This window comes from Octodon degus, unplaced genomic scaffold (assembly GCF_000260255.1).
Source record: "Octodon degus isolate 3935 unplaced genomic scaffold, OctDeg1.0 scaffold00002, whole genome shotgun sequence".
Classification (NCBI taxonomy): Eukaryota; Metazoa; Chordata; class Mammalia; order Rodentia; family Octodontidae; genus Octodon; species Octodon degus.
Window position 1 is genome coordinate 33,767,615 of NW_004524578.1, and position 9,900 is coordinate 33,777,514.

The 9,900-nt window shown below is 42.0% G+C and overlaps 1 protein-coding gene across 3 annotated transcripts in view; it reads right to left on the reverse strand.

The window, feature by feature from the left end:
- Positions 1–9,900, reverse strand: part of Egflam (EGF like, fibronectin type III and laminin G domains) — a 237,431-nt gene that overhangs the window by 215,502 nt on the left and 12,029 nt on the right. The window lies entirely within an intron of this gene.

The following is a 9,900-nucleotide window of genomic DNA, read 5'->3' on the forward strand; positions in this document are numbered from 1 at the left end:
GTTTACAGCCTCCCAAGAGCTGGGATTACAGGCAAGTGCCATCATGCCCAGTCTTCAACCTTTATTATTAAAAAAAGTTAGTTAAAAAATGCTTTGGAAGGTTTAGAATTTATTATGTGTATTTCCATTATTACTTTTTTCTTTTTGGTACAAGGTCTCGCTACACAGCTTGGATGTATAGGCTCCACTGTGTTACTGTATCAAATGCTTGAAATGCCCTTGGCACACAATACATCTATACAAATGCTTAAGACTTTTTAATTCTCATTTATAGATGTCTACAATTTTTATGTGTGTGTTTCACTCCAGAAGGTGCAGGTTTTAGAGATAGCTGGAGGGTTGGTTACTCACTGGAGAGAAATTCATCGATTGGAACTCCACCAAGGCAAAATTAGTTGACAATTACATTAGAGTTTGGCACAAGCTTGTGTATGGCCTATTCTGAAGAGACTCCCTGAGTAAGACAAGAGTGTGAACAAGAGGCAGGAAATTTATTTTCAACAAACCAAGACAAATGTAAACAGCTTCTTAAATTACTTGGGCAAAAGTAAGTCTTTCTAGGGGCTGGGGAGATGGCTCAGTGGAATAAGTGCTTCCCTGGCAAGAGCAAGGGCCTGAGTTCAATCTCCAGTTCTGCCAAAAAAAAAAAAAAAAAAAAAAAAAAAAAAAAAAGACTTAATGCTTATTTTTTAAAAAAGTAAGTCTTTCTAGGTTGCTTGTTGAATAAACTGAGCCTCTAGTCCCTGAAGCAAGCTGATAGCAACACAGATGGCAGCCAATAGCTCCTGCTCTCCACAGGCTTGGGCTGGCTGGGGCGCATTCTTTACCTGGCTCTGTGCAATGTGGGTGCTGACCCAGAGTACTCCTGATACTCAACTTGTTGCTGTGGTCATGCAACAGCTTCTTTTGTAAACAGATGAAATACAACAACAAAGCATGGGTTCTGTAAAAACTAAGGTGACTTCTTTCAAACAGCTCCATAAAGGTGATTCCTAAAAGCAGTGGCTGCAATTCTAAAAGATGGGGAAATCCAGAGGATCCTGCACTTAGTGTCTGCTTTAAGGGTAATCAAGAACTCCAGCGAGTAGGCTCTACTGAAAAGAAAAGCTTTGCCCTACGTCCAAATGACAAATATATCTTCCATCGACACTTTTTAACTGAAAATAAAATATAATAAGATCTGTGTGAAAATCATTGCTTTAATATTTTCAACTAACTAACCAATGCAAATTGGACTGCAGAAGAGAGTATCTATTTTAATTATATGAAAATAATTACTGTGATAACAATTGAGTCTCCTTTTTCCTTTATAACAGAGCTATTGCTATTACTTTAAAAATATGAGTGGAACAGGGTTTCGAGGACACAGATCAGGCCTTTAAGGCTTTCTGTACATATCTTCAACATACTCATTCATTGCCTATTATTTCCATCAATTGGAAAACTTATTGGGTGATGTCTTTTTCTTCTGAGGATTATTTAGAATTAAAGACCCTCAACAACTTTGAGGCTAAGCCCCCTGGACTTGCTGTAATCCAAGAAGTCATCCCAGATTATTGGTGTTTGTAAATTATATAAAGATATTAGCCAAAGGGCCGGCCAAATAGCTCAGCAGGATAAAGCTCCTGCAAGCAGACTCAGGGGTTGGGAGTTTGATCCCCAGGCCTGCTGTGCTGCCCCTGCCCCTGGGGCACACTGAGATGGCAATTGAGACTGGGTGTGGTGGTGCCCGCCTGTAATCCCAGCTCTTAGGAGGCTGTAAACAGGTGATAACTACAAGTCTGATCTAATAGTGAGACCCTGAACATCCTGTAGACCCTTCCCTAAGATAAAAAAAGAAAAAGATATTTGCCAAGCAATGAGACTTTCAGCAGGAAAAGAGGATATTAATGAGAGTTATAGCCAAGGAGGCCATGGAGAAAGTGACAGGCCCATTGCTGTGCAGTGTGAGGATTCAGATCCTTCCCTCTAAAGCAGCAAACTATGACTTATGAGCCAAATTTGGCCTTTGGTCTGTTTTTGTAAATAAAGTTTTATGGAAATACAGTCATATACATTTGTTTATATATTACCTGTGTGCCAGGTTTTTGCTCTACTATGAAAAACTAAGCAGTTATGATGGATACGCAATCAGTAGAAATAAAAATACAGTAAATAAAATATTTGTTTTCTGGTCCTTTAAAAGAAAGTTTGCTAACCTTGGTCCTTTGGGACAAATGCTGTAAACGGTGGTGCTCTGAAAGGTAGGACTATAACTGTATTTAAAAAAATTGCATGTGAATTTGCTATAGTGGATTAATTTCTCAAAGTTATCATTAATAACAAGAGGCAGGTCAAGTGACTAGCTAGGCCACTGGCATTGTCCTGTGACACAAATGTTCCCTCAATTTTCCATTCACTGGGTGCCTCACTTCAGAGAATGCCACAGAAATGGGTCTAGATGAGAATGTGGGCACCATGAAAATGTACTTCTTGTCTCTGCCTGCGGGTCCATTTGCAGGCCTCAGACTTAGCAGCTGGCACCTCCTTAAAAAGACAAACCTATAGTTTGGGCCTCGCAAGGATGGATGATTGAAGACCAGGAACAGCCTTTCCCTAGGTCACTTGTTTCTCCATGTATGGTACTGTCTTAGGAGATAGTTCGGTGGTCTAAGTACCTGCCTGGCAGGAGCAAGGTCCAGAGTTCGATCCCTAGTACCGCATGCTGTGCCAGCCCTAGAATCCCAAAACCGGGTGTGGTGGCACAAGCCTGTATTACCAGTGCTGGGGAGGTTGAGACAGAGGATCATTATGAGTCCAAACTACATATAATAATAATGATAATGACAATAATAATAAATTCTGAAGGGAGGAAGAACTAGTGCTGTACACATGCTGTCTACCACAAGGCACAGAGGTGGTGCATGTGGCAGACAGACCGGGACACAGACCTCCCTGGTTGCAGTGCAGAGCCTCTTACCTAGCAGCAAATGACGTATGCAGGGTTAGGCAGTTCCCTACAGTCCCGCGCTAACATTCTAAGATTCGGCACTGGCAGCCTTAGGAGGCCATGTTCTTACTACTGGAGCCTATAAATGTTAGCTAACATAACTGTTTTGTGAAGCACAATGCCTGCTTTTACACATAAATGTGGATTTTTGCCCACTGTAACAATGACCTGCAAAAATGTTCTGAACAGCAGGGCAAAGCTGTAAACATGAAGACTGCAATTTCTACTGACCTTCTCAATTAGAACAAATGAATACAGTTTTTGTTCTCGTTTTCAGATGGTGACTGTTGGTGGTGGTTCTCAGATTAAAAGTCTAAGCAGTTTGACTGAGATCTCATGGTTCAATGGTAACTCAACCCAGCAATGGAAGAAAGTCCAGGCAGGCTTACTGTGATCTTTCCCTTTAGGTCCAATTCACTGGAGTGATGAAAAGTTAGTCTGGGTCCACAGTGACTTTCATAAGAGATAAAGAATTATTTTCCCATGTGTCCATTGACCTTTGGATTCTTAGAATTTTTCCAGTTAAATTATTTTTATTTGAATAAAGATAACAGTAAAACAACTTTATCTTATTTAGCAGGTACAGTGTATCAAACCCAGTAAATTCATTTTTGATCAACCTTACAGAAAATGTGCAAGTCTTCTGCAATTAACCCCTTTTTATTGGGGGAGGGTGCTAAATCACATGGAAGGTTACTTTTCTGGCCCCATTTCACCTTGGTGATAAATGATAGAATCCAGATCTAAATTCCTCTCATCTTTTTCTAAATATCATGCTTACCTTTCAACCTTGGTGACTCCCACAAAAGATTGGGATACTTCCACCATCACACGAGATATCGAGACAGAAAATACAGTCTTAAACATTACTGCAACTGTGCTGTGAGGAGGGCTGGAGATTTAGCAATCAGACATGCAAAAGACCTAGTTAAATTTGAACATCAATAAACAATTACTTTTTGGGTACACATATGTCCCACACCACATTTTGGATACACATACCTACACTAAAGATTATTTGTTTGATTCAATAAAATTTTTTAAAACAAAAGTACTTGTTGTTTTATGTGACAGTCAAATCCTATTGGCACCTGGTATTTAACTTGGTGATGCCTGATATGATGCTCTATTTATTTATTTATTTATTTATTTATTTATTTATTTATTTTACTTTAGTTTATACACTAACCAAAACATAGCATATTATATGTGGCAGGAGCAATTTCTAAGTTTTATTTGATTCTGCTAAGAACATTTAATGTGAGATTTATCCTTTAACAAAATTTAAAAGATAAAATACAGTACTGCTGACTGTAGGAACAGGCTGAACAGAAATCTCTTGTACTTACAAATTTCTATTAAGAGTCCTGGGTACCACTGTAATCATTTCTCAGCACCACACCGCCAAGAGCATGTCAGGTTCAGTGTGTTCATATCCAGCTGGCCAACAGAAATATGCCTACAGGACAAGTTCATCCTCAAAAGATCAAGGTTTCCACCATACTTGTAGTTACTCCCTGGATTTAGAGCAGGTATCCTTAAGCTAAATCAGACCCAACCCTCAGAATTCTGAATGCAAACTAAATGCAACTCAAAACCTTCTGGGTGTGACTAAGGAGGAAAATAGTACAAATGGAGTACATGTTACCAAGCAGCAGCATAAAAGCCATCAATTAGGAGTGCAGCAGGAAGAATTCGCTTAATTAAAAAATGGCTTTAATTAACAGACTACTTACAGAGGTGTGAGAAGCTTTAAGGGACACCTAAGGATACTGATGTACCCAGAGACCATACCAGCTCCCCTGGAGCTGAGAGTGCAAATAGAGAAGCCGGAGTGGGGAAGCCCACCCGAAGTGGAGTCAGGGAAGGCCAGGATCTGTTCATTTCCCAGTAACCATAGGTTCAGCCAGTAAAAGCAGTTCCATAGCAGCTAAGGATCAGGGGAGAAACCCATGGGATTTCTCTTCTGCCCTCCTCTGATCACTTCCTGGTATTTTCCATTGGTAGAACCCCAAAGAAGCCAAAGTAGGGGCTACAACCTAGTGACTGCGGGGTACACAGCAGGGCAGGAAGAGCTAAGGGTAGATGTGAAGTGAGGAACAGTACAAAAGCATAATGCCTCAGAACTGGCCAAATAGCTCAGTGGATAAAGTGCCTACAAGCAGGCACAGGGGCCAGGAATTCAATCCCCAGGCCTGCAGTGCCAGCCCTGCCTGTGGGGGTGCGCTGAGACAGCAACTGAGACTGGGTATGGTGGCATGCACCTCTAATCCCAGCTGTTGGGAGGCTGTAAACAGGTGGATCACTGTGAGTCTGATCTAGTAATGAGACTCTGAACACCCTGTAGACCCTTCCCTAAAATACAAAAAAAAAAGAATAAATAAATAAACAAAAGCATAATGCCTAAGTGTAGTGTAGAACATGGTAGAAACTCATTTTTTATGGGCAAAACTTTATAGTTATATTTCTTTTCCTAATTCTTAGTTTCCTCTTTTCTATCACTTTATCATGAAACTATTTGTTATGGCTTGTGTCTAGATACCCCTTGCAAGGCTTCATGTATTCATAGGGGTTTTTCAGAGGTAGCTAAATCCAGAGTGTGTGATTGATTCCTAGTGTAATGCCAGGATTGTGTGGCGTTGGTGGTATAGTGGTGAGCATAGCTGCCTTCCTAGTATAATGTCAGGATTAAGCATGCTGGGATTAAGGGTGGGTGATTACTAGATCAGTCCACTGGTTAGATTGGCCCGCCCTAATCCTGGTAGACCAGATGCAGTATAAGGGACAGAAAGAGGCACGGTTCCTCTCTCTTGTTGTTTTTGCTGTCTTCTACTGCCATGTGTGGTTGCCCCTTTGCCATATGCCACCATGCCTTGGAGCCAGCTGACTGTGGACTGAAACCTCTACAAACTGTGAGCTAAAAACACCTTTCCTTTTTTATCCTTGGGTGTTGGGTATTTTGTCTCCCTAACAAGAGAAAAGTAACTACAGCACTATTCAAACATACAAAACAGTGAACTAACTTTAGGGTGAGCAAGTATTATATCATTAATATTTTCCTGTACTTGATTTATCACCTGTTTATTTAAACCTGTCTCACTTTATCAATAGTTTAAAGCAAATTTCAAATATCAGTACCTTTCCTAAGAATACTTCAACATTAAATAATTTGTATAGTTGATTTTTAAAATTGCAATTTAAGTTCTGTTTTATGATATTTAGATATGATATAGATATAGATATATCAATGGTTGAATAGGTCAATCAATTGGTTGCTTTCAATCAAGCTACCCAAGGGCATTCATTTCAGCAGGGTTGTTGGTCTTTAAAACACAAGAATGAAAAAACCTCTGCAAATAACCTCTCTTTTGGCAGCTTTACTTTCAAGGGATTGCAGCATTGATCTCTGTAAGCAAGCCAGGGTCAGCACCATAAAACTGAAGACGAATGCTGGGGACCTGGGATGTTGCTTCCCTCCTGACCTTGCAGTCAGGTCTCATTACAAGAGACAGACCAGCTGCATCAGTTCTCTTCAAGCTGACCTCAGTGATACACTCCTGCACAAGCCTCACTTTCCTTTGATTTTAAGGACAGAAAGGGGAAGAAAAGGTGTTGAACATTGAATTGGTAGCCCCTCCTCACCCACTGTCTTCCAACACCTGAATAGATGGTCTCACCTTTGCTTCTTAGCCTCTTGAAGCCCTGGTATAAAGCAGGTCTGAGGCAGCCCCATGGGTTACTTCAAACCCTACCTGTTCTCTGAGCATCAGCAGTGACATATTTCTCAGAACTCAACACTCAGCAGAGTCTCCTTAAACCCTGCCATTCCAATAGCCTTCGGCAACAGCATAGAGGTGGGACTTAAATTACCTACCTCTGCAGCCTGACTCCCCAGGGCATTCCCTTGTCTAAATCACACTGCAGTGTGGGTTTTCAAATGTCTGCAAAAAACGTTGGCACATGGAAGTGACACCTTTCCTGGGTTGTGCACTGGGGAGGAAATGAGTTTGGGAGCTGAAAGAAGGACCAAATTAATCACACAGTGTGAAACGTGTTTGCCCAGAATGAAGCTGTCATTTTCCATTTGTGGTCAGAGAAGGGTCAACCACAGGCAAGACATTCCACCAGGCAATGGAGCAGGTGCAAAAGGAGAGAAGTCAAGGTGCTTTGCCTGACAAAGTAGAACAGAAGAAGTGAATCAGGTATACCAGGAACATAATACTTGGCAGGATGTGAGAAGAGGGAGCTGGCATCTGGCTCTGTGGATACAGAGACAGGCAGTGATGGAGTCATACTCCCAAGGGCCATTTCCTTGGGATGATGGAAGGATAGTACAAGGGGCAGATTACCACAACCACAATATTCAGAACTGAGGAAGTGAAGAGGAGGTCCATGACAAAGCAAATACTCTAAAATCTATCAGCTCAGCTGTATTTGCATGGAGAAGACAACAAAATAAGTTGAGGCTATATTGTGACAAAATTCAGATGCCCATCTTTAGAATTTGGAAGGCTGTAGAGAGCCAGAAAAATCACACTGAACATGAGAGTGACAGGATTAAAACTGAATTTGGGGGAAGATTATTCTGGGAAAGAAGGTGAGTGAATAAAAATGGTGAGAGCCCAGACATAGAAATAGCATCTTTGGATTTATTCTCTTAATTCTTCAGGAAAAAAAAAAGTAGCTAAGGAACACTTTTTATGTTCATTTAAACTACAAATAACATTTTTTTTGTATAGAAAACCACACAGTTTATACATGGAAATTATTATAAGTACAATGGCTTGATTCTTGACCTTTTTTTACAAACAAAATTAATTTTATTAAACATAAATCTGATTCAAGATCTTTTATCAATAGCATGAACTTTATTTCAGAAAAGAATTGTGCTCTGAGTTCCTCTATAACTTTCTGCTGTTGCTTATTTACTATCAACCCTATTAATTCATGCATTTGAGCCAAGCTAGTGTCCTCTGCACTTGTTCTGGGTGGGCATTGGGTTTCCTCCATATGTTTCTGCATTTGATTCTTTACTGCAGATGTTATTAATTCAGGGATTTCTTTTTTGTTTCCAATCTGAGTTCCTCTATACCTTTCTGCAGCTGTTTATTTCAGAAGCCGTTGATTCATTGCTTTCAGCTATGTGATTCCCAATTTGTTCTGTGTTAGTGTCCTCTGCACTTGTTATGGGTTGGCTTGGGTTCTGAGGTTGCATTTTGTTCCTTCTTGTCATTTTGTGTAGCACTGTCTTCTGAATTTTGTTGTAGATCTTCATTGTAGTTATAACCTTAGCACGTACTGAAGTTCAGGTTTAGATCTACAAAGTGTGGATTTATCCAGCTGTGCCTGGCTTGGGTCTGGCTGCTGTACTCAGCTCCTTCCTGCTGCTGCCCTTGAGGGTAAACCTGTTGTGCCCCTCTGGTAAGATTTTCTCCTCCTGGACTAGCTGTGTGGTTCTATCCTCTACACTCTGCAGGGATTTCAGCTGCAGGGTTTCACCCCAGGCCTGTATGCCAGGCCTGAACTGAGCCTGGAGGGGACAAGTAGCAGGGAGAGGCAGCTCTCCCACACACTCACTGGACCTGGCCTAGGACTGGGTCTGGGGATTCCAGGAACGGGGCAGAAATTCCTACTTGGTAGGTGGGGTGGGGGAGGTTTTGCGGAGTGGTGGGGGGTGTCCCAAGGGGGTGGAAGATGGTCTCACCCATGCTGCACCTGGGCTGGGACCAGTAATAGGTCCCGCCGGTGCAGGGTAGCCAGAAGCTCTCCCATACACTCACTGGACCTGGGCTAGGACTGGGTCTGGGGGTTCCTGGAATGTCGCAGAAATTCCTACTAGGCGGGTGGGGTGGGGGAGGTGCTACGGAGTGGTGGGGGGCGTCCTAAGGGAGTGGAAGAGGGTCTCACCCACGCTGCGCCTGGGCTGGGACCAGCAGTAGGTCCCGACGGCTCAGGGTAGCGGGAATCTCTCCCACACACTCACTGGACCTGGGCTAGGACTAGGTCTCAAAAGAATGAACTTTAAAACTGATCTAGATACCAACAGTTATCCAAACTTTTATTTGCATTTTCAGGACACCTGAGCTCAATTAAGCATTTGTGTCCATGTGGTTAAAATTTGAAGTTATATCAAATACATGAAATAACCACTTCATCATTACACAGTCTGTGCAACCCACTTGTTGAGCCTAATCAGTATTCACTCACTGTAGAGTGTCTGTTATATATCAAATGCTTAGATGTCTTTGCAGGTATATTTAATGAAGCCCACAAAACCCTTGCTGTACATTGTCTTACTTTCCTCAGCACTGAAACAAAATACCCTGCACCCACAGCTTAACAGAGGGGAGGTTTATTTTTGGTTCATGCTTTAGAGCTTTCTAGCTAAGCATGGTCAATGGACTCCAGGCAGAAGCAAGAAGGAGGAAAGCCACTTACCTCATGGCACCCAGGAAGCAGAGAAAAAGGGAGGAGCCAGCGAGGGTTTGTATCCTTCCAGGCCAGTCCCCAGTGACCCATGTATTTTAACCAAGTCCCCTCTCCTCACAGCAAGTGAGGTACAATGCCTCAGTAATGCAATCACTTTCCACAAGACTCAACTCAGAGTACATGCTTATATGTGTATAGAAACAATAACACACGCCTTAGGAACCTTAATAGAAACCTAAAGCTTAAAGAGATGAAGTAGAGCCTGCTAGATAGCTCAGCAGACTGAAATACCTACATAGATAAGAGCACAGTGGCCATGGTTTGATCCCCAGCATGCAGTACCAGCCCTGCCCCTGGGGTGCGCTGAGACAGTGATTGAGACTGGGTATGGTGGTGCACTCCTATAATCCCAGGGCTTAGGAGGCTGAAAAGAGGAGGATCACAAGTCTGATCTATGTAGTGAGACCCTGTAGACCCTGTAC